The following is a 26,490-nucleotide window of genomic DNA, read 5'->3' on the forward strand; positions in this document are numbered from 1 at the left end:
AGATCTGCTCAACCAGGAAGTCTGGCCTGAGACCCTGGGCAGCCTTAAAGTACATCCTTCATCCCACCCAGACAGGGAAGCAAATTCAGAGCTCTGCTTAACTGCTGGACATGCCCTCCAGTATAGTCCAATCAGGAAGCCTGGCCAGAGAACCCAGGTAGCAATGAAACCCACCCTACAGCCCTCTCAGGCCCATTTGTTGGGCATGACCTCTGGCCCACCTGATCAGAGAGCTTGAACAGTGACCTCAGGTAGCCTCAGAGTCAAGCCGATTGTACTGCCCAGCCACAGAGCCCAGCCTATGGTCTTGTCCAATTGCTGAGCACAACCTGAATCCTTGCCCAGTCAGGAAGCTCAGCCAGTGACCCCTCCCAATCACAGAGGATAGCCTACAGATCCACCCAACTACGGAGCCTGGACAGCTCCCTGGTCCAACCACAGGAAACCGCTGCAGCCCCATCCAACTGTGGGGTACAGCTGAAAGTCCCACCTAAACAGGGAACCCAGCTGATGATCTTGCCCAACAGGAGAGCAAAGACAGAGGCTTGCTCAGTTGCAGAGCCCAGCCAGTAGCCTTGCTAAATTCAGGGCAAAGACTGCAGTCCTGCTTGATAGCAGAGCATAGCCTAAGGCTTCCAACCGAACAGGAAGCCCGGCCTGCAGCACCTCCTAAATGCAGAGTCCAACCAGCAGTACCATCTGGGTGGGGAGCATAGACTGAGGTCCTACCTGACCAGGAACTCAGGCTAAAGACCTGTGCAATCATGGAGTCCAACTAGCAGCACTGCCCTACTGGGGAACACAGCCTGCAAACCCACATGAACAAAGGTAATTGCAGAGCCCCACTGATGGCCACACCTGACCACAGAGCATGCCTACTTGAACACAGACTACAGCCAGCAGGCCCATCCAACAATGCAGCTGAAATAGTGACACCCCCTGACTTCAGAGCATGAGCAGTGGCCTCACTTAACTAGTGAATCTGACAGCAATCCCATCTTGCCTGTGGACACTACCAACTAACACATTCAGAATCCCAAGCTAAGCCGAATGATAAAGGTCTTTCCCTGCTGAGGTGAATGTGTGTAAAGTATAGAAGAGGACATTGCATCCTCAAATGCACTAATATCAAGGCAAAAATACAAAGATTACAGAAAGTCTGGTAAACATTATGCCACCACGGGAAACTAATAAAGCTTCAATAAATGATCATAAGCAAATGGACATCTATGAACTGTCTGACAAATAGAAAAATCCTATTAAAGAAATTCAGTGAACTACAAAAACACACAATTAAACAAAATTGGGGAAAAATGCATAAAGAAAATGAGAAGTTTAAAAAGAAACAGAAAGCATTAAAAAAAAGAAAAAGAAAAGAAATCCTAGAGCTGAAGAATATAGTGACTGAACTGAAGAATTTAAAAGAAAGCTCCAAAGGCAGAGCAGGTCAAAACAAGGCTGCCCAACTACACCACCTCTACTCAGCATAGTGTTTGAAGTTCTACCCAGAGCAATTAGGCAAGAAAAATAAGTAAAAGGCATCCAAATCAGAAAGGAAGAAGTAAAACTGTCTCTGCTTACAGATGATATGATCTTATGTATAGAAAATTCTAAAGACTCTACCAAAAAACTGTTAGAACGAATGAATGAATTTAGTAATGTTACATGCTATAAAGTCAACATGCAAAAATCAGCTACATTTCTATACACTAACAAGGAACTACTTGAAAAGAAATTAAGAAAACAATTCAATTTACAATAGCATCATAAACTAAAAATAGTTAAGAATAAACTTAATGAAGGAGGTGAATAATCTGTGCACTGAAAACTATAAGGCTTTGAGAAAAGAAACTGAAGAATATATCAATGAATAGATGGGTATTCCATATTAAATGGATTTGAAGAATCAATATTGCTAAAATATGCACACTATCCAAAACGATCAATGAAATTAATAAAATCTCAATTTAAATTTCAATGGTATTTTTCACAGAAATAGAAGAAACAATCCTAAAACTTATACAGAACTACAAAAGACCCTGAATAACCAAAGTAATCCAAAGAAAAAAGAATAAAGTGGCCAGCATCATATTTCCTGATTTAACCTGTATTATATAGCACAAATAACCAAAACAGCATGGTACTGGCATAAAAACAGACACACCAATCAATATAATAGAGAGCCCATAAATAAACCCATGCATATACAGCCAACTAATGTTTGACAAGGGTGCCACAAACACACAATGGGGAAAGAGTATTCTCTTTAATTAGCAGTGTTGGGGAAACAGGATATCCACATGCAAAAAAAAAAAAAAATTGGATTTCTATTTTACACCATATACAAAATTAACTCAAAATGGTTAAAGACTTAAATGTAAGACCTAATACCATAAAACTTCCAGAAGAAAAGATAGGGTAAAAGTTCCTTGACATTGCTCTTGGCAGCATTTTTTTGATATAACTCCAATATATCACATATATGAATATTATTCAGCCTTTATAAAGAAGGAAATCCTGTCATTTGCAGCAACATAGATGAATATGGATTATGCTATAAATAGTCTTATATTATGCTTAGTATTATGCTAAGTGAAATAAGCCAGACTGGAAGACAATACTGCATGATATCATTTGTATGTAAAATCTAGAAAAGCCCCCAAATTCAAACATATACTCTACACATATAAAGAGTATAAAGTGGTTGCCAGAGGCAGGGTGTGGGGGGATTAGGGGAAATAAGAAGAGCTTGGTAAAAGAATACAAACTTTTAGTTATAGGATGAATAAGGTCTAAGATTCTAACATTTTTATAGTTGATAACACTGTATAACATAATTGAAAGTTGGTAAGAGAGTAGAACTTAAATGTTCTCTCTCTCTCTCTCTCTCTCTCTCTCTCTCACACACACACACACACACACACACACACACACACACACAAAGTAAATATGTGGGGTGATAGATATGTTAATAAACTCCATGGGGTGATAGATATGTTAATTAACTCCATAGAGAGAATTTTCACAGTGAATGTCAAAGCCTCAAGCTGTACATTTTAATGTCATAAATCTATTTGTCAAGTATAAATTAAGCTGGGGAAAAAAAGACAATATGGTATATATTAAAATGGAATACTATTTAGCCATTAAGAGAAGAAAATTATTTCATTTGCAATAACACTGATGGACCTTGAGGAAATTATGCTAAGTGATATAAGTTAGAGAAAGACAAATGCTATATGATCTCACATCTATGTGGAATCTAAAATGCTCTCAGAAACAGAGAGTAAGATAGCTGTTGCCAAGGGGCTGAGGATAGGGAAAATGAGAAGATATTGGTCAAAGGATATAAACTTTCAATCCTAAAATGAGAAAGTTCTGTGGATCTAATATACAGCATAGTGACTGTAGTTAACAATACTGCATTATATACTTGAGCACTAAGGGAGTAGATTTTAAATGTTCTCACCACATGCACACACACAAAACGATAATCATGTGAGGTGATAGAAGTGTGAGCTAACCTTATTGTGGTAATCCTTTCACAATACATGCGTGTATGAAGTCATGTTGTACATCTTGAAATTATACAATGTTATATGTCACTTATATCTTAATAAACCTGAAAAAATTTAAAAAAACATTGAATAAGATATCCCTCCTACCAAATAAAATATATTTATATCTGCACCATGTATACAATATTGATTAAAATGGCTATTTATTAGAGTACACTGTTTCAGCAAATATTAAAGAATCAACAACTAACCAAATCTTACCTAAATGCAGTGAATCACTAATAAATAACAAAATAAACTAAAAATCCACTTGGAAACTAAAGCATGATATTCTTATATAACAGAATGCCATTAAAATAACATAGGTCAAAAGGTACAAACTTCCAGTTATAAGATACATAAGCTCTGGGTATATAGTGTACAGCTTCATGACAAAAGTTAACAATATTTTATTGTATATTTAAAAGTTGCTAGGAGAGTAGATCTTAAAAGTTCTTATCACAAGAAAAAAATTGTGTAACTCTGTGAGGTGAATGATGTTAACTAAACCTACTGTGGTAATCATTTCACAATATATACATATATCAAATCATCATGCTGTATACCTAAAACTAATACAATGCCATATGTCAATTTTATCTCAAAACTGGAAAAAAGCAAAATAAATAAAATGACATAGGTGTATGTTTATGGTATGAAAATTAATTTATGTCATGTTAAGTGGAAAAAGCATGTTCAAAAATAATTGTATGATTCTCTTTCTCACTATTCTAAGAAACATTATTTTGTCACTTAGATATAAGGAAACCAAGGTTATACAGCAAGTACTTGGCAAAAATAGAATTTGAACACCAACTAGTTTGTGCCAGAGCCCTTGCCTATATACAGAAAATTGTGGTGATCTATAATTTGTAGACTTAACATTTTTCCATTTTATTTGTATTATCTTTATTATACAGTATAATTGATTATATAATAATATATATTTCAAATAAAAATTTATTCAAAATCAACTTGCTTCATTTTTCTCCTAGGAGAAATATATACACACAATATGTTTTACTTATAAGTCAAAAATATAATAAGTATTGTGTTTCAGATACGTCTAATATCTTGATCATACCATAGGATACTAGTGAGGTATTGAAAATACCTAATATCATACCTTTAACAGGGTTTCAATATTCTTCTGAGGCTCTAATGAAACCATTGGCAATGGATTTTGCAAACTTAAGTGAGCTAGATACTGGGTTGGCCAAAAGTTCTTTCAGTTAGTGAATACGTTGTTCAGTAAAGTTCTTCATGAAAATGAAAAATGCGTGTTTTATTTTTCTTAAAAGTGAACAAACTTTTCGGCCAATCCAATACTTTCTCTGTGTAGAATAAGTGTATAGAATAGAATCAGTGGGATCACTGCAGTTGACTAGAAAACCATAAAGTCAGTTATTAGGGGTTTCTCAAGTTATGATTAATTCCCATAAGTTATTAGATTTGATTTTGAAGATTACCTTAGGATGTTTTAATATTTGGATCATTCTTTCATGAAGATTTTCAGTGATACTCCCTGTCTAGCTTACTTCTCTGCACCAGAATTCTGCTGCCAGAGTTCAAAATGCTCAAAATTGAAGATTAGAACAATTACTTATATTCAAAATTTCTGAAAAAGAGAATGTTTGTTAGATAAATTCTGCTCACTTGTATTAATATAATAATTTAGAACAAAATCCATTAGTGTCTACCACTTTTACCGAAGCATATAAAATCTCAATATAAATTTCTTGATTGAATTTTCAACACTTTCTGACAATTGCCTTTTGTCATTTAAATACTTATTGTGAAAGAGCAAAGAACAAATTTAATTTAGTGCCTAATTCTGAGTGGATCTGATCAGTGTTATGGTAATAGTCCAGTTACATAAGGTGAGATGTGTAGGGTTTATTAAGTTCCAACTCCAGAGTGTAAGGACTCTCGTAAAAGAAATGTAATTTGATGTTTCTGACACTAGTTGCATAGTTGAGAACACATTTATAAAGACACTCATTTATTAGTATGTGCATTTAGATAGAATAATCCCAACCTGTGCATTTGATGGTTTAGCTGTGCCTCATTAACAATGTCAGTTGGTCCAGAAGCCAAATGGGATTCTCTGCCACTAACATTTATGGGAAGTTTATACACATCTCTCAGTATTATTCATTTTGCCTCAATATAGCCATTTTTTCATCACTGGCTTAAGTAAGACTTAAAATTTTAGTGAAACAGATGTTCTGAGTGCTTAAAGGGTATATGCGTGTGTGTGTGTGTGTGCGTGCACGCACACGTGTACACGTGCATGTGTGTGGTGGTAGGTGGGCAAGTTGAAGTCTAATGTTTATTTATTCAGAACATTAGATAATTTATTCCAAGGAAAGAAGTACCTCATTTTTTCCCTATAACCGGCACAGATTTGGAAATTCAGTAATAAAGAAGTGCTTATTTGCATAAAGAAATATTTATAAAATATTATGTAAATGAACACATATCTATATTCTAAAATCTATGAAGAACTATTTTTTAGCTTATAGCTATTTAAATGTAAAAGGGCCTCCTTTAAGTGACTACTATGATTACATTAACTTTATTACAGTCAACAATTTAAATTGTTTAATATTTAGTGTTCTACATTTTGTAATTGTCATGCAATCAGCATGCTTGCATCTATTAACCATAACTTAAAGAAGCAGCATGTTATCACTCTTGTCAGATTTAATTTGATGAAATATACTTCATTCTTATTAATTTACTTAGGAAAGGATTTCTGTGGTACACAAAGGAATGACAATATGATGAAGAAAAAAAACACTTCATGTGAGTATACATGTCAGAGGGCAAATAGTTTGCAAAAAATAGCAGTGAGAAGATGGTCATAATATTAAAATCCTCTTTTTTACTTCAAGTTAACAAGAAATTCTCTAGCATTTGGTATAGAGACAGTAATCACAAAGCACTGCTTTTTCTTTTCTTTTAATATTATCATTTAAGACCAGATTTCCTTTTCCTTTTGGCTTTCTAACCTTTAGAATTTATCAGAATTTACATAATTGTAAAGGATAAGATTGCTAACTTAAAAATCTGGATCTAAGCAAAATACTCTTATGTGGAAGATTGAAAATTAAAGCAATTTTGTGACAAAGACTGAAATAAATTATACCAGCCACATATATTTTTCTTAAAAATTAATATTGCCATGAATAGAGAAAGTACTTTAGCCAAAGGAAACATATATTAAATTTAGGAATGTGAGAAATGAAAGATATTTTAGGAATAAGGTTTTAAAAATATATTTGAATCTCAATAATAGTTGACAATGCAGATGTGAAATTTAATGCAAATAATAAGAAAACATTATGAAAACAGAAGCATTTATTAAAAAAAATAACATAATATCTAGATTTACAACTCCATCAGACTGGGGGAAGGGAAAAGCCCTAAGTAAAAGCATGCTGAAACCATTGTTGCTATGGAAAAGCATTACTGATTGCATTTAATTATTAATATTGAAAAATTAATTTAGGCTAAAATATGGACGTTAAATATTTAAGAGCTTTAAGAACAACTCTCAGTAGAGGTTATAATAATTTGCTAGGGCTGCCAGAACAAAATACCACAGACTTGGTAGCTTAAACAACAGAAATGCATTTTCTCACACATGCTGGAGGCCAGAAGTCTAACATCAAGGTGTTGGCAAGTTTGGTGTCTTTTGAGGCCTCTCCTTGGCTTGCAGATGGCCACCTTCACATTGTGTCCTCACATGGTCTTTCCTCTGTGTGAATGCACAGGTGTCTCTCCTGAATCTGAATTTCCTTTTCTTATAAGGATACCAGTCAGATTGGATTGGGGCTCACCCCAAGGGCCTCATTTTTACTTAATCACTTCTTTAAAATCTCTGTCTCCAAATGCAGTCACATTTTGAGGTAATAGGGGTTAGGGCTTCAATATCTGAATTTGGGGGTCAGGGAACACAGTTCAGCCCATTAACAGAGGTAGAACTTCCACACTACAAGAGAAAAGGGTATAAAGAAAATTTTTTTAAAATCCTATTAATCTTGAAGAAAGTAGAAAGAATTATATGTTGAAAGAAATAGCAGACAAGTAACTAAATAAATCAGTGAGCATAGTAAATGTGAATAGGTAGAATTTCTCAGTTTATAGGAGGAAAAAGTAACTCAAAATTGGATTGAAAAATATATCATCAAAACACAGAAACTTAAAATAACATACTCAAACCAAACAATACAAAAAGATAAAAATCAAGGAATGGGAACCATGGAAGAATACATTTAATAACATTCAAAGTTAAGAATTAATGTATGGCAAAGAGAAATTAAATGTTAATAAAAAATAAACAAACATATGTGACCAATAAAGAAATGTGAATAGTTGTAGCTAAAAGTGTTTTGAAAGCAAGAAGAGATAAAATTTCAAATACAAGTAGATAGGATAAAAACTTTCATTATAACATAAAATTCACCATGGCAAACACCATCTTATATGGTAAACTCAAAATAAAGCAAGGTATATAACAATAGCATTGCATGGGCTGTTTTTTGCAAAATACTGTACAAAGCAATCTATATAGACAATGTAATCTGAGTTATGATTTATATATAATGTATGGAGAATAGTGCAGAGATATTCACTACCCAACACTGAGAGTTAGGTTCCACTTTTCTTCCTGCCTTATACATTTTTGGTATGTATATTTTTACTGTTTTATGAAATCTCCCTTCTCCCTTCCTCTACAAATGATAATTTATGTAAATTGTTATTGTTTTACAAAGTCTCCCTCCATCTTCACACACACACACACACACACACACACACACACACACACAAATGATAGCATACTTCTCAAGAATTATGGAGGATTGTCGAAAAAAGAAGTGCTATCTAAATGTGTTTTGAAATCATAGGGTTTTATTATTTCCATGAAGGCACACAATCAGAGCCATCAAAATGTAATTTTTACATGGAATCTCAACATCCTTTTTTTTTCCTTTTGGCATTTCCATTATTTTCATCCTGGAATGAACCTAAAAACTTCTTTCTCTGACAGTTCCTGCTAAACCATACATATTTGAGGGTGTGCACTTTCTATTCCATTTACACAAGTTGAAAGAAAAAGTGGAAGAGAAAGAATAACGAGAAATAGAAAAAATATTCTTCAAACACACACACACACACACACACACACACACACACTCAATGGAATAATCATATCTATGTAAAATTTAAACTTCAGGCTTATGTATAACATTAGTTCCTGTATCATCTCCCAGGCTGCATGGACAATTTGATATTGAGCTTCTCTCAAATGTTTCTTAGTATTGAAGAATGAGACAAATGTTGCTTTGAAGAATGTATACCACACTTACACCTACTCTGTAGATAAGTCAACATCATACTATAGTCATCTTTCTCTTTATATAACTTTTGACCCATTTAAAAAAAAAGATTGTGTTTCTGGAATATGCTAATAGCTACCTTATCACATATTTTTAAATTCTATTTAAAATATTAGTGAAAGTAATGTTGGCTCTCAAAAAGAAATGTAAGTCTGAAATATTCAGGCAGACCCACATATAGATAATAATTTTCTACATAGCAAAATAAAAACCAAAAGACAAAAAAACCAGAAAGGCATTGAAGACAGCCTAATATGTATCTGCTAATAATATATATGTAACTAATTTGAATATATTATATACATATATTTTAAAGTTTTTATTGAATTTGTTGCAATATTGCTTTTGTTTTCTGTTTTGGTTTCTTGGCTGTGAGCCATGTGGGATCTTAATTCCCCGACCAGAGATCGAACCTGCACCCCCTGCACTGGAAGGTGAAGTCTTAACCACTGGACTGCCAGGGAAGTCCCATGAATATATTATATTTTAATAAGATTTTTATTTTAGAACAGTGTAGATTCATAAAATAGTGGTAAAGATATCACAAGGTTTAATACACCCTATAAACCCAGTAACCTCTGTTATTTATATCTCACATTAGTATGGCAAATTAATCACAATTAATGAAATAGTATTGAAACTTTATTATTAACTCAAATTCATACTTTATTCAGAGGTTTTTTTGTTTTGTTTTGTTTTGTTTTGTTTTAACAGAGTGTTCTTCTGTGCCAGGATCCCACCGAGGAAAGCACATTATATTTAGTCATCATGTCCCCTTAGACTCCCCTTAGATGTAACAGGTTTCAATTTTTTCTTGTTGATATTAACAGTTTGAGAAGTATTTACCAGGTATTTTGTAGAATGTCCTTCATTGATGATATTTCCGATATCTTTATCATGATTAGAATGGAGTTATATAGTATTTTGGGAGGAAGATCACGGAGGTGAAGTGCCATTCTCATCATACCACATCGAGGGTATATATTATCAACATTGTTGAGTTTAACCTTGATCAACTGGTTGAGTTAGTGTCTTTCAGGTTTCTCCACTGTTAAATTAATCTGATTTTTTTATCCTCTTTTCATACTGTACTTTTTGGAAGTCACTATATGCAACCCATATTTAATGAGTTGGAAGTCATGCTCCACCTTCTTGATAGTGAAGTATTTATATAAGTTATTTGGAATTTTTCTATATGGAATATTTGTCTATTCTCTCCCATTTATTAAAGTATTCAATTATTTTTATATATTAGTATGTATTAATGGATTTTTATATATTTTGTGTTATAATTCATAATTCATTTATAATTCAATAAAATACTGCTTTATTTTTTGTTCAAATTTTTCCAGCTTTGGCTGTTGGGAGTTCTTTAGGTTTACTCTTGTGTCCATCTGACATACTATAATTATTGTAGGGTTTTTTTGAGCACTTCCTTGTTTTTTGGTACTACAAGATGCTCCAGGCTCATCTTGGGTATTTCCTGTCCCAGTTCTAAAAGCAGCTAGTTTTCCAAGGTGTTCTGGTTATTTTTGCTGGAGAATGGTATTAGAAAACAAACTCTTTGTGCTAGGTGTGCTTGTTGCTACTGGGTTGTCTTTGCTCCTAGGCTCTCTCAGCTGAGAGAGCAAGGAAATGTAAGTGTATATACTAACTCACGCATATATATAAATTTATAAATAATTCCATACATCTGTATTTATATTCAGTGAAAATGAGTTCATATTGATGTTTCAAACTCTAATCCATTACCACATAAATCATGCTAGTTTACTCTCTTTTTTTATCTGTAAATTTCTATTCCAAAAGTGAGAAACCTGACCCCCACCATCCACCAATTAATAGTGTTCAATGATAGTGTGCATATGTGTGCCTATATGTGAGTGTATGTGTGTGTTTCAAATTTGTTATCCTATATTTCCATGGGATACAATGTTATCAATGAGAGTACAGTTCTGACTACCATTCCTTTTGCTGCATTAAAATTAATTCTTCTGATCCATTCTGCATTCCATCCTAGGATGCCCTGACTTCTTAAATAATTTTAAAAATTTGCCTACATTGAAGGTCAGCCTTTGTGCTGTAAAGTTCTATGGTTTCTGACCAATACATGGAGTCATTACAGTGTTATTCAGAATAGTTTTACCACCCTAAAAATTCCTGTGTTTTACCTGTTCAATGCCTACCCTTTCCTTCTCTCCTTGAACCTAGCAACCACTGTTGTATTTACTATCTCTATAATTTTGACTTTTCCAGGTTGTCAAATCAATGAAATCATATATTGTGTGCTCTTTTAGAACTGGCTTCTTTCACTTAGCAATAAATGTTTTGGTTTTCTCCATGTCTTTCCACGTCTTGATAACTCATTCCCTTCCATTGCCAAATAGTATTCCAATGTATGGATGTACTTCAGTTTGTTTATTCATTCATATATTGAAAGAAATCTTGGTAGTTTCTGGTATGTTTTTGAATAGAAGCAATAAAAAGCCATACTTTTTTTGTTCCCAATTGGAAGGAGAACATGTTTAATTTCTCATCATTAAGTATGATGTTAGCTATAGGTTTTGTAGATTTTCTTTGTCAAGTTGAGGAAGTTCCTCTCTATTCCTAGTTTGAGTTTTTGTCATGAATGAGTTTAGGATTATGTCAAATGTTTGTTCCTTTTTTAAGTTTTTGGTGTCAATTTATTTGATTATATTTTTTTTTCCTTTAGCCTGTTGATGTAAATTTCATCAATTGGTATTTCAGTGTTGAAATAGCCTTGTATTATGCAAAAAATCTCACTTGGTTATAGTGTATAATTCTTTTAAAATATTTTTGGATTTGGCTAATATTTTGTTGAAGATTTTTTGCATCAATGTTCAGTAGAGATAATGATTTGTAGTTTTCCTTTCTATATGATTTTGGTATTAGAGTAATGCTGACCTCATAGAATAAGTTTAGTGGTATGCCCTCTGCTTCCATTTTCTGGAAGAATTTTGGAAGGATTAGTAGAATTTATCACTTAAAATTCTGGTAGAATTCACCAATGAAACTATCTGGGTCTGATGTTTTCTTTTGGAAGGTTATTAATTCCCGATTTAATTTCTTAAATAGATATATGGCTATTTGTATTATCCGTTTTTCCTTGTATGAGTTTTGATAGTTTGTGTCCTACAAAGAAGTGGCCCATTTCACATAAGCTATTCAATTTATTATCAGAAAGTAGTTCTAAGTATTCTTTTAATATCCATGGCATCAGAAGTGATGGGTCCTCTTTCATTTCTGAGATTGGTAATATTCATCTTTGTTTATTTCTTGGTTTTCTAAAGGTTTGTCAGTTTTACTGATCTTTTCAAAAGAACAAGCATTTGATTTTATCATTTTTCTCAGTTGTTTTCCTTTTTCTCAATTCCACTGATTTCTTCTCAGATTTTTCTTTCTTTTTTTCTGCTTGATTTAAGCTTGCGTATCTCTCATTTCCTGAGGAGAAAGTTTAGGTATTGATTTTATGTCTTTCTCCTTTCCTAATACATGTATTTCCTAGTGTTATAAAATTTCCCTCTAAAGCATTGCACTAACTGCATCTTACAAGTTATAATGTTGTAGTTTTATTTTCATTTAGTTCAGAATATTTTAAATTTCTCTTCAGACTTTTAAAAGTCATTTTCTTAGTCATTGCCCTAGGTTTTTGTTATTTTTTAACTAATATATATATATATATAGAGAGAGAGAGAGAGAGAGGAAGAGAGAGAGAGAGAGAGAGAGGGAGAGAGAGAGAGAGAGAGAGGGAGATGGAGACTGTATATCTTCAAATAGCAGTATACCACTTCACATGTAGTGCAGGGACCTTTATCATAATTTCCAATTCTGCACTTTCATCCTAGTGATGTTCATTTAACTTATACATATGTTATCATCAACCAATGCATTTTTACTGTTATCTCTTTGCACAGTATTATTTTTACATCAATTAAGAGTAAGAAAAATATTTAATTTACCTTCATTTTTTCCCATTTCTGACATCTTACTTTTCTTTATATAGATCCAAGCTTGTTTCCTTCCTTCCAAAGAACTTATATACGTTTCTTCTGCTAGTCACAAGGTCCTTCAGTTTTGTTTCCATTTTTCAATGAGAAAGTCTTTATTTCTCATTTACATTTGAAGGATGATTTGCTGTATATACAATTCTAAGTTTGTTCTTTTTTTTTCTTTCAACATATTAAGTATTTCACTCTGTTCTCTGCTTGCATGGTTTCTGACAAGAAGTCCACTAGTATTCTTGCCTTATTTGACTATAAGAAAACTGGTTTTTCCTCCGGTTTCTTTTAAGATTTTTTCTTTGTCTTTGGTTTCTTGCAGTTTCATATGTTATGATATGTTTATTTATTTTGTTTCATTGGAAGTATCCTTTTTATGTTCTCTGAGGTGGTTTGGTGTCTGTGATAAATTTTATAAGATTCTCTGTTATTATTACAAATATTCCATACACACCTTTTAATCTTTTTTTCTACCTTCTCATTCTGATTTTCCAATCATGCATATGTCATACCTTTAAAATTGTCTCATAGCTCTTAGATGTTGTGTTTGTTTGTTTATTTGTTTTTAATTCCTTCTGTCTATTTCAGTTTGGGAAGTTTCTATTGACTTATTTTCAAGCTTAGTGATTTTTTCCCAGTCTTTTCAAGTGTACAGATAAGCCCATCCTTATTTCCTAACACTCTCATTTTGATTTCTAATATTTCCTTGTGATTCTTTCTTATAGTTTCTCTCTGTCTCCTTAAATTACCTATCTGTCCATACATATTGTACACTTTTTCCATCAGACAGATGCCTTAACATATTAAGCATGGCTACTTTAAATTCCCTGTATGATAATTCTAACATAATATCTGATTCAAGGTCTGATGTTTAATTTTGTCTCTTCACATTGTTTTCTCTTGCCTTCTGGCATGGCATAATTTTTTGTTGAGAAGTAAACATACTGTATTGGGTGATAGGAATTGAGATTAAAAAAGCTTTTAGTGTGAAGAGTTAAGTTAATGTGGCTAGGAGTTCGGCTATGTGTAATATTTTCTATAGCTATATGTGACAGAGTCTTCAATTTCCTTAGGTGGACTGACTTTTTTTATTTCCCCTTTTGACTTTGGGTTTCCCTAACTAATCTTTCTTAGAGAGAGTTTATGTCTTGTAGCTCTATTGACTGAATTGACATTTTTAATATTGGAGTCCTGCTATATTACACACTATAATCTTCCCATTAAATCTCGGAGTTTTAGTGGGTATGTGTCTTGGAGGTTTGGCAATCACAAGTGTTTATCCAGGGATATAACTCCCCCCGCCCCCATCCTCTACTTTTCCCTGCTGTGGCATTCTCTAATTCCTTGAAGACCTGACCAAAATTGAATATGGAATTTTTCCCCCACTCAGGTGAGACAGGAAGCTAGAGGGGAATGAGGTTGGAAGAATGCCCTTCCCTCAAATGAGACAGTGCTCCAGCAGTCTTTCCATGAACATAGGCCTTTGTACTGGAGAAGTATCTAGGTCTGTTTCACAATTACCCTTCCCCTCCCCCTGTCCCAAAGAGGTCATTTGGGAGATCTTTATCTTGAGAACCAAGCATGGTCACTTGATATTAAGCTCAGAAAAATGAGGGTCACCAATAGCTCTTCACTTGCACCCTAGTGCACCTTGAGTCTCTAGCTGTTCGTCAATATTACCACTTAAGTGTTCCTATCAGTTTATGGCTCCAGAGGCTCCTGTTCCAGGTAAGCTGACCTGGCTATGTCTCTCTGGATGAACTTGTCTTTCCATATTTCAGGAAAGCAATTTGCCCTGAAACTTAGTTTTCTGTTAGATCAAAGAAAAGTCATTAATTTTCAGTTTGATCTGCTTTTTCTTGTAATAAGAATGGGAGTGGCAACTTTCAAATTCTTTACATGCCAGATATGAAACTGAAAGTCATTATTATTTAATCTTAAAACACTTAAATTATTAATGAGTAATTTTTAGTGACATGGGAAATATCTACAATGTAATGTTAAGTCAAAAAAGTGAGATAAAATGGTATATGCAAATATAAAAAAATAAAAATTAAAAATAAATAAAATTTTAAAAAGTTAAAAAAAGGAAAATAATGTATAAAGCATGATCTCATTCATATAAGACAGTTGTTATAGAAGGATTGAAATATACAAAACTAGCAGTTATTTCTAGGTAGTGATATTGTTCGAGATAATGTTACATCATTTTTGCCCTAACTGACCTCTAATGAGTACTTGTTAATTTATTGTCACACATTATAAACTATAATCATTTTATATATATATAAAACATTTACCAATATATAACATTTATAATTTTATTTCTATATAATTATATATAGATATATTTCATAAATATTTAATACTTATAATATATAACAAGCATATTATATAATAAATATTTGTAATTATAAAATTATACACAATTACATTTATATATAAGTTAATTATTATATGTAAAATTTACCAATATAATTATGTTTATAATATATTAATGTCATTAAATTAAAATATTAATTTCTTTAACTTAAAACTTAGTTGATTCTTCCCTATAATAATAAAAAATAAAAATATATTAATAACTCTCATTTATTAAATACCACAATTTACCAGATCATTAATCAACAAATATTTATTATATTTGTGAATTTTGGACTGAAATAGCTGAACAAGGTTGCTAGAAACTGGGTCTTCAAGTTTGGATAAAATTCAAGTAATATGAGAAAAGAGTTCTATCTATCTTTCTAGCTCTTTGTTTCTTGTTCAAGTAAGCAGCTGTTGTTCTGACTAGAATAAAAGAGGCTGTGTAGAATTGCCTGTGAATGCTCTTTGGGAATTATTATCAGAGGTCACTTAAGAACAGTTCCTCCCTCTCCAGAAGTGCCTGTTACTTGGCTTTATAACACACCCAACTCCTACAGAGCCCCATAATTTACAGCACTTAACTAACTGTCATACATAATCAGAAGAGATTATTTAATATATCTGACAATAATTCAGCAAGTTGTCAAACTAGATTATCAGCTCCATTAAAATTCAATCAGACAAAAAAAAAATTCAATCAGACACAATAAATGAGATGCTTGATTAATTTCATAATATGCTGCCTGTAGTTTGACCTCCTCTGGAGAAAAGAAAAAATTATATGTATCCAGAGAAGATACACACACACAATTACTTCAGGGAGAAGTTTTATTTTACATGGGAAACCAATAGTATATGTGCCTAGTAGCTTTGTTTTTGAGTTATTTTAAATATTATATTTCTTATCTTAACATGGAATATTCATTGATATCTCTAGATCTGCTGTATATTTCCCTTAAAAAAAAGGCTAGATTTCTCATCCATGACACAAGGAAATAAAGCTTGCTTTGTACATCTGTAAAATAAGTGGCTTACATGAATGTGAGGTTTCCTAGCAGAGCCAAATGGGCCACATGGCCTATGTTTTTATAGTGCAAGTAAATTTTTCTGGCTATAAGTATAAATATTTTTCATCTCAAGGAGAAAACAAAAAAAAGAAGTCACAAAGAAAATGGCTTAATTTTTCTGGAGACTGTATGGCCTCATTTTAGGACATTGTTGAGAATTGTCAGGGGGTTTTTTTGGATTTTTTTTGAGATTCTTTAGCTTACATAAAGTTAGTATGGTGAGATTCTACTCCTGTCATAAAAAGTGAGATAACATCTATCCCTAAATAAAATATTTTCTTTTAGATTCCAAAGAAAAACTCGCTATTATGAGTGTCAGAAGGCCAGGGTTTAAATTTAAGCTCTTCCACTTACTGTTTGTTTAAATGTTATCAAATTATTTAATGTTTCTGAGCTTTAGTTTTCTTATCAGTAAACGTATTTAAGTAAACCCATCTCACACATTATGCTTGTGAATATTAAACACAATTTTGTACATGAATAAGATTTCTAAATTTTAAAGGGCTATGCAAATGCAAAGTAAAATTATAGCAATAATATTGTCATTGGTCTCATATGGTTCATGAATCATAAACATAATTGTATACTCAAAATATATTTGACAGTGACATAAAGCCATTTATGTCCAAAGAAAACTTAATAAGGATTTTTTTGGTAGCACTTCTCCAATTTTCTTTCTCACATCTCCCATCCCTGCTGGGCAAGACTACAATATTATACCTAATGTCAAATGTTGACATCACGCAAAAGTAAAATACTTCCCTTTTGTACAAAAACTTGTATAATAAGAACCAACTTTACATGAGTGACCCCCTTAACATAGACATGCTCCTAAGCATTTTACACAGATTTATGTCTTAAAGATTCATAACCTTACAAATTAATTTCTGCTATATTAATTTACTCCCTTAATTTTACAGATGCAGAAACTGAGGAATAGAGAGATTAAGTGACTTCTTCAAGTCAGTCATCTTCTGAGTGAAAAAGTAAAAAATTAAACAAGAAACCCTGACTCTGGGATCCACAGTATTAAGCAATATACTACACCACCTTTAAAATCTAGATGGAAGTGTGGAACTGAACTCAGATACTCAGATTTTAAGTTTTTTTTTTTATTTCAAAATTCATGTCAGGCTAAATGTCATGCTATTCCATTAACAGGAAAAAAAAATGCCAGAGCTACAGGAATAACAGCTGAGGGGTTGGGATATATGCTAAAAGCTTACAAGACTGTTCTAAAGTAATTCTTATAATATTATGGTTATTTTAACCTCCTTTGATGAAAAAGGATAAATGTTAAGAATTAAGTAAATCCTTTTAATCATACAGCCAGTGAGTGAAGTAGCTGGGATTTGAGCCAATGTTTGTCTTGCATCTAACCACTACACCATCAAAGTAATTTTAAAGATATTTCTTTAAAAAGGGGCAATCATCTCTCCATTACATGTTACATTCTACAACCTAAAATAGATTAAATATTTAAAATTTATGATAAAAACAATTTTCAAAGCAAAAATTGTTAGAAAATTTTAAATTTAAGCACTCTGTTTTGAAGGGAATCTTAGGAATTTACAATATTTTCTAAAGCATCTGGGCATTATAGGTTGAGATTTAGAGTAGAAAAATTTAGATCCACTATTCTTTCTTCTGCCTAATAGAGAGGAGTGCTGTGAGTAGAGAAAATGAGATCAAATATATGAATACATGATAAGTACTTTACAATGACCTAAAACAATAATTTACTATGACTAAAGAATTAAAGATAGTACGGTTTAACAACGTTTTTGTTAGAAGATTAGGAATCAATTGCTTTCATTAAGAGAAAGCAATGATGTAACTTAACTAAATGCATATTAGTTCAAGAGTAATAAGGTGTTTTAAAAGGTGCATGGAAATTGCCGTTGAAAAATTAATTTGAAATCAGATTCTCAGGCATAGCAACCATATACTCTTTTTTGTTGCGGAGCACAGGCTCCAGACGCGCAGGCTCAGCGGCCAGGGCTCACAGGCCTAGCCGCTCCGCGGCATGTGGGATCTTCCCGGACCGGGGCACGAACCTGTGTCCCCTGCATCGGCAGGCGGACTCTCAACCACTGCGCCACCAGGGAAGCCCCATATATTTTTAAGTAGCTCTCCAATAGGGCAAAAAAGTTTTCTGTTGATTTTTTAAAAATAACTACTAAAAATGGTACAAATAAACCTATTTATAAAACAGAAATAGAGTCACAGATGTAGAAAACAAACTTATGGTTACCAAGGGGGAAGAGGGAGAGGAATAAATTGGGAGATTGGCATTGACACTACTATATACACACTACTATATATAAAATAGATAACTAATAAGAACCTACTATGTAGCACAGGGAAGTCTACTCAATACTCTGTAATGACCTATATGCGAACAGAATCTAAAAAAGAGTGGATATATGTATATGTATAACGGAATAACTTTGCTGTACAGCAGAAACTAATGCAACATTGTAAATCAACTATACTCCAATAAAAATTAATTAAAAATAATAAAAATAACTACGTTATTCTGAGAAAAGGGGTTCTAAGATCATACTTAAAATATATGACATATATACACTAATATGTATAAAATAGATACCTGATAAGAACCTGCTGTATAAAAATAAGTAAATAAAATAAAATTTAAAAAATATATATATCTTTAGGCTGCCTCTTCTTCAAACAGTGTCTGACTCAGCAGTATCACCCATGGATTACCTTTTTTTCAAGTGAAATAACCAATAAGAAGCATTTATAGTTTGTTCCAAAATCATTCAATGAAAATTCAGCCACGTATTGCTGTATCCTCTGTATCATTCAAGGTTTTTAGTTAAAAACAAATATTGAAATGAAAATAAACAAAACCCAAAACAAACCAACACACACATTCTCTGCCAGCCTCGTGGTATTCTACCAGTCATTATGAAAAGAACATACCCAATTAGTTGTTGTTCCTTGACCCTGGGTTTTCAAATGAGAAATATGCAGAGGAGATTCAGGACTTAAAATTGATGGCCTAGCCTAAAGCAGATCTACCCCAGAAGACCCAAAAAAACATGAGAGAACAGTAAATGAGAATTTGGGAGTTGACTATTATGAAGCATTACTATAGCAGTGGATGACTCAACTCAGAGAACATGAAGGAACTATGCTCAAAACAGATACTGTACTAGTCTAGCCAAACATATCTGGGTACCGCGGTTGGGTATTTGCATAGAATGCTAGGAACTAGATGCTAGAATCATGATGAATGCTTCCCCAAAGGAGGTAGATACCTCTGCCTACTTCCTAATGAAAAAATCAATTATTCACAGCATCTGCTTAATTATTCTGCACTTTTCTGAACTGAAATCTCCTGTAAGACCCCCGGAGATATCCTCACACTAACCCTGGTGTTATGTCTGTGTATGTTAAGTTACATGACAAAGAGAATTTTGCAGATAGAATTAAGTTTATGGGCCATAAAATCAGAAAGTTATCCTGGATAATCTAGGTAGATTAAATGTGATTACGACTTTTAAAAGTGGAAGAAAGCTTCAGTCAGAGAGATGAGACTAAAAAAGAGGCAGAAGATTTTTGAAATGTGAGTGGAACTCAACCCACCATCGCTGGATTTGAAAATGGAGGAATGAAACCACAAGCCAAGGAATGCAACAGCTTGTAAATTGCAGACTGCCTGCAGATACCAAGAAAACGGTGACCTTGGTCATTTCCAGCAGTAAGAAACTTAGGTCTGCCAACAATCTGAATAAACAAGAAAGTCAGTACTTTCCCCAGAGTTTCCAGAAAGCAATATAACACTGCTGCCAACCTTGATTTTAACCCTATGGGACTCACACCTGACTCTGACCTACAGAACTGCAAATGAATAATCTTGTGTTATTTTAAGCCACTAAATTTGTGGTAATTTGTTACCACAGGAAACACACACACACACACATACACAAACACCAAAAAAAGACTGTATTGGTTTTTTGTAATATGTGCATACCTATATATTATGGCCTATCAACTATGTATTACATTGCTTGCCACTCCAGTATATGAGAAGAGGAAACTAGTGTCTCTTTGCATTCCTCCTCCTCTATGCTTCTCTCTCCTACTCTGAGCATCAGTCTGGTATACCATAAGCTTACACAGTTAGGGTAAGAGGCAGCTTTAGTTTTACTAATAGAATTTTAAATCTCCATTCTTTCACATTTACATTAGCAATAAATTTAAAACATTTACAATCAACTCTATAATTCTAATACAATGTTCTATATCTTGCCTATAGATCATTGTGTAAAAACTGGAAGCCTGAGAATATACATTATTTATGATTCTTTGACAATGCAAATATGATTTACTGCTAAACCAGCAATTCCATCCACAAAGTAGCAGAAAGCCTCTTCAGCAATATATATATTTGAACCATATATTAATTATTTGCACCAGCGTCAAATGAATTTTCTTTACTTATATTTAATTAATTAATTGCTTTAACAGATTTTATCAAGTGCTCACTATATAACAGGTATCTATCAGAGAATGAAAGCCATAAGCCACATTTACATAAAATGTAAAAATTATTTCATGTCTTAATTTACTTTATATTCAAATAATGTATTACTTTTCTGGGTGTGTTTTTTTCTGGTTAATCTAATTAAATCTCATTTTCATTTTGGCAGATAAAACATATACCATAGTTACCATATCATTAAGAAGTTGCAGTTTTTGATCAGTTTTTGATTATAAAATTCATGGACTTCTTCTTACCTCTAGGCCTGACATTTATTTCCATTTTAGTATAATGGAAGATTGGTATTTTCTTGGATCCTCTGGAATCTTTCTAGATTCCTCAGATTTCTTAGATTCTCTTTCTTTAGTTCTTTTTTTTCACTGTAGTTTACCTGAAAGTTATTTCTTTCTATCAAAAACCAGAGTTGAAAATAGACTCATGACATGTTTCAACTTTGGGAAACTATCTTCTACTCTTTCTTCAATTATAACATTCTGCCTTTTTTCCCCCCAATTTTCTTATTCTGGAATGTCTATTAGTCTTTTGTTGGTCCTCTGATATGGAATATGTTATGTCTCAGATATCGTCACATGCTTTGCACCTCTTTTTGTTTAACTCTTCATTCTGAGAGATAGCCTCAATTTTTTTACTTATAGGGGAGTTTTATTTTTAATATTTATGAATTATTTTATTGCTCTCTAATTGCTTTTATCATAAATTTTTGTTCTTGTTTAGCAGAAATATTATCTTCTCATATTCCTCTAATTTTACTGATTAGAATGTTTTCTTTGCTTTTCTTATTTTAGTTTTTTAAGAAGTTATAGTCTCCACTCTGAATTTCTTCCACAGTCTGCTTATTCTTCCTAGGTAGATTAAGTTTTTGTACTTATTTTTTCTAAATATCTGCTAATTTTTTGTTGTCAAGTTATATTTATGAATGAAAGCATAGGTTTATTAATTTAGGTAGCTGGCATAGTTTCTTCTGCATAGCTGGCCATTTCTCTGAACCAGAGAACTATATCTATAAGCTTATTTGCAGCAGAAAGATATGTAGAATATGTTTTACTTCAGTGTTCAGGTAGGTTTAGCTTTCTTTCACCAAAAACAGTGACCAATCCATACACCACACAGTATCCTAGGGGGCAGCAGCCACATTCTTGAAACCCAAGCTCAATTTCATAAGAAGGCATTTCCCTAATTTTCTATCTGGAGAAAAAGACATTAATGTGCATACTGCAGCGATAGGGGAGGGTGGTGAGAGAATTCTGTAAGTATGTGTAAGGTGAATGGTAGTCACTGAAAACAATTTTTAAATTTTTGATAAGAGATAATATTTTCCCAATGTGGCTCCTTTTGTTTTTCCTAGAAGAGCAGTAACATTGTGTAGCCTTTGCTGTCTCTTTTTCTTTGAAATATATAAAGAAACTCTAAAATTTCTTTCCTTGAAATAAAATTTCTCAAGATATTTTCCTTAATTTTATAGTGAAGGAAAAACATATATGTAAAATACATATATTTATATATAATTCATATATATTTCTACATGGCAAGAAATACTATAAAATTGTTATACTGAATATACACAAATATATATACATACATGTATGTATATAAGTAGTCTGTATTATTTATTTCTGGGACTATACTGGCATTTTGAATCAATTCATATTTTGCTGTACAGAACTGTCTCATACTCTGATAGATATATAGAATCTCTGCTTCCCCCCCACTGTATACCTCACTCTTTGTGACTATGACAACCTCTAGCAACCTCACATATTTCCTAATGCCCCTCAAGGGACAGAGAGAGTTCAGATCAATGGCTATACTATATCAACAGCTGGTTTAATCATTTTCCACCAGGCATAATAGTAATAATGTACAGTATGTCCTGTCTTTGTCTAACCGCATTTGAAATAATTTGAGTGACTATTCAAATAACTTCTGTTGACTTTGTGTTCCCTGGAGCGACTAGCATGGTATGAGATGACAATTAGCTTTTAATAAATACATGCTAAGGACTTCCTTGGCAGTCCAGTGGTTAAGACTCTGTGCTGCCAATGCAGGGGGCATGGGTTCAACCCCTGGTCAGTCAGGGAACTAAGATCCCACATGCTGTAAGGCATGTGGCCAGAAAAAAAAAAAAAGTAAATGTAATAAATACAGGCTATGTGAGATGGATCCTCATTCTGTTGGGTGTGGGTGTGGCATTGGCATTAGATGTAACTATATTGATTCATCTTTTGCTAAGTAGATTCTGAATGTCAGAAGTAATGGAGACTTGTGTTTGGGTGTTAGTGTGTGTGTGTGACTGAGACAGAGAGAGAGAGAAAGAAAGAGAATATGGATGTGTTGTACTAGGTCACTATTGAATTCAGGAAATATATAGGTTTTGAAAAATTCTTTAGAAAGATGGCAAAAAAAATTGTGACATTAGTAACAGTATATGCATCTTAATTTTGTTTATAGTGTACAGAAATGCAACAGATTTTTTTAAGTTAAATTTGTACCTGCAACTTTAGTGAATTGATTGATTAGTTCCAACATATTTTCCTGGTTTCTTTAAGCTTTTCTATATATAAGATCATGCCATCTGCAGAGAGACAATTTTACTTCTTCCTTTTTGATTTGGATGACTTTTATTTCTTTTTTTGCCTAATTGCTCTGACTTCCAGTAGTATGTTGAATAGAAGTGGTTAGAATGGGCATTCTTTTTTCTTTATTCTCCTCTGATTTTATAATTTTAAATAATTTGTATTTGTGTTCACAGATTCTTTCTACTGATTGATCAAATCTGCTGTTGATATACTCCATTGTATTTTTCATTTCATTCATTGTATTCTTCAACTCCAGAATTTGTTTTGTTCTTTTTATGATTTCTATCTCTTCATTGGACTACTCATTTTGTTCTTGTTTTGTTTTCCTGATTTATTTGCAGTTTGGTAGCTTGCTGAGCTTCCTTAAAATAATGACTTTGAATTCTTTGTCAGGAAATTTGTAGTTCTCCATTTCTTTGAGATCTGTTACTGGAAAATTGTTATGTTCTCTTAGTGATGTCATATTTTCTTAATTTTTCATGCTCCTTGAAATCTTATGTTGCTGTCTTCACATTTAAAGAAATAGTCATCTTTTCCAGTCCTACTGATTCCCTTTGGGAATAAAATTACCTTCACCAATCAGGCTAGCTAGAGCTTCTGACCATCTCTCAGGGCTTTTCCATGGATTCACCCTCCCCACCCCCCCCACCCCCCCCACCCCCGCAAACACTTATTCCCTCTGGCACAAGAATTCTTAAATTGTATGCTTTTTCTCAATCCCCCAAGGCCAGGCTAGGTTCAGAGGCCTTTGGTTTTGCTACGGTAGTGCCATTAAATTCTTAATTTTGTGTGCCTTCTCCCAATCCCAAAGAGTGGGCTGGCTTTCTGCATGTGTTCATGAGCCAACTGCAAAGACTCACTCATTATCCATACTGGTTCATGGAAGTCTGCCATGGGTGGGAGGTGGGATGATGAGTGAGACACTCAGAGCATTTAGGGTTCCTGTAGTCTAGTTGGGGGCGTCTATAGGCAAAGTGTCCCAAGCAGTTTGTGGTCAGGTTCCCTGACTGGATCCATGATGTGTTTAGTAGGATCCACAGCCCTTAGATGTTTTCCAAGCCTGGTTACTCCCAGTCTCTCACAATCCACAGCCATGCTACTCATGGCTTGCCTCATTATTGCTGGTGAGGAAAGAAAGAAGTGGATTCTTGGCCAGCATCCCATATGTCTGGGAAGCTGAGTTCTCACTAGCTACTCTCTCTTTCCTCCATGGGAGAAATCACAGGCTGAGGTTGTGTCTCTTGACACTGAGCTGTGCTGCTGTGGAAGGAGGGATGATGTGGATAAAGTGAATCTGCTCTTCTTATCCTCTTCAATGTGTCTGTTCTCTGATTTTTTTTCCCCCATCAGTGTGTTGGAACTTCTCTTCTGAGCTCCCAGACTCCCACAAAGGTACACTTGTCTGTGGGTGGTAGTCAAAGTCAATGCTCTATGAGGGAATGACAGCAGAAAACTCATATTCCACCATCTTGCTGATGACATTTCTCCATCAAAACAACATTTCTTATTAATATTTAGTTTGCTATACTTCCTATAAGCATGAGCTTTGTCTAACTTGTCTTTCTGTTCCATGGTAGGCAATGATATTTTCTTAGCAAATTACATCATAGGCAGGCAGATGATATAATGTGATGGGTAGGAGTTGTGAGGTGCTCTAGCACTTGGGCTCTAATAATTTCTGCATGAAATTCTTGCAAGATACAGAGAAGAGGGTCTTTCAGCTCCACAAACTAGGAGAGAAAATACCCTTCTCCAGCTTGGTGTAGAAGTTCTTGGTTCATGTCTCTGAGTATAATTTTTAAATGATTTCTTATAGTTAAAAAGTTAAATTTCTCTTGATAACAAATATGTTCAATGAAACAATTGGGGAATTCAGAAACTACTCAACCAAAGGAGACCATATTTTCACTTCCATATACACCTAGAGAAGTGTACAAGCTTCATAAAATAGTCCCTTGAGTCTCATTTTCTTTATCTAGTTTATAAATTGAAATGAGATGATGCAAATGGAATTTTAAACATTTATAAAACTTAAAAGTGATGGATCATATTTCGGTTCTGAAACAGAAGTTACCGGATTTGCATTTTTGTGTCGTGTATTCCACATGCCAGGAAGTTTTATTTTAGCCAAATTACTTAGCATATTTTTTTAATTATCAATGACATATTTTTTATTTTTAAAATTTTTCTAAAGGGAATATGTGTTTTATAATTTAAAAATGTATTTTATGTGATAGTATTTAGGTCTTGTTTTCATCAAAGCTATAATTTAATTATAGTCCTCTTAAAAAATCCAAGGCATCTTAGATTCAGAAAATATGTTACACCATTCATTGTTTTCACAGATATTTATTCAGTGTCTGTTCAAATCTAGACTACGTATAGGTACCAGATATGTAACAACTGATAAGACAAAGATGATCTCTGGTCACTGTGGTAGAGAAAAATAAATATACAGTATAGTATAGTATAGTATAGTATTTTTTAGAAACTTAACTTTATAGTATAGACTGATGTGATGGAGTCGTTCATCGTAGACAAACCTCAGAAAGACCTTCAGCCTGAAGACATACCATAAAACATAAACAGCCTCCTAAGTTTATCTCATTGCCTCCATTCTTGTATAACATCTAGCCTGCTATATAAAGCTATATACTATAAAGTTAAGTTTCTATACTATACTATACTATACTATATACTATAGTATACTATAAAGTTACTTTGTAAGGTAAAATATTATTTTTGTTAATAACAAATAAGCAAAAGAAGCTTAACACTCTTTGCATGCAAAGCAAAAGTATGATCACAGGCTGGGAATGATTAAGGGATTGGGGAATAGATATCAAAGCCTATCAAATAACTCAGCTCTTAAATAGAGGTGAGTTAAGATGGTAAGAGGAAATCAATATAATGTTGCCATCTATAATACAAGCTTTTCTAAAGTCAACAGCCCACTTCTTTGGGG

This window comes from Delphinus delphis, chromosome 11 (genome assembly GCF_949987515.2).
Source record: "Delphinus delphis chromosome 11, mDelDel1.2, whole genome shotgun sequence".
NCBI classification, from domain to species: domain Eukaryota; kingdom Metazoa; phylum Chordata; class Mammalia; order Artiodactyla; family Delphinidae; genus Delphinus; species Delphinus delphis.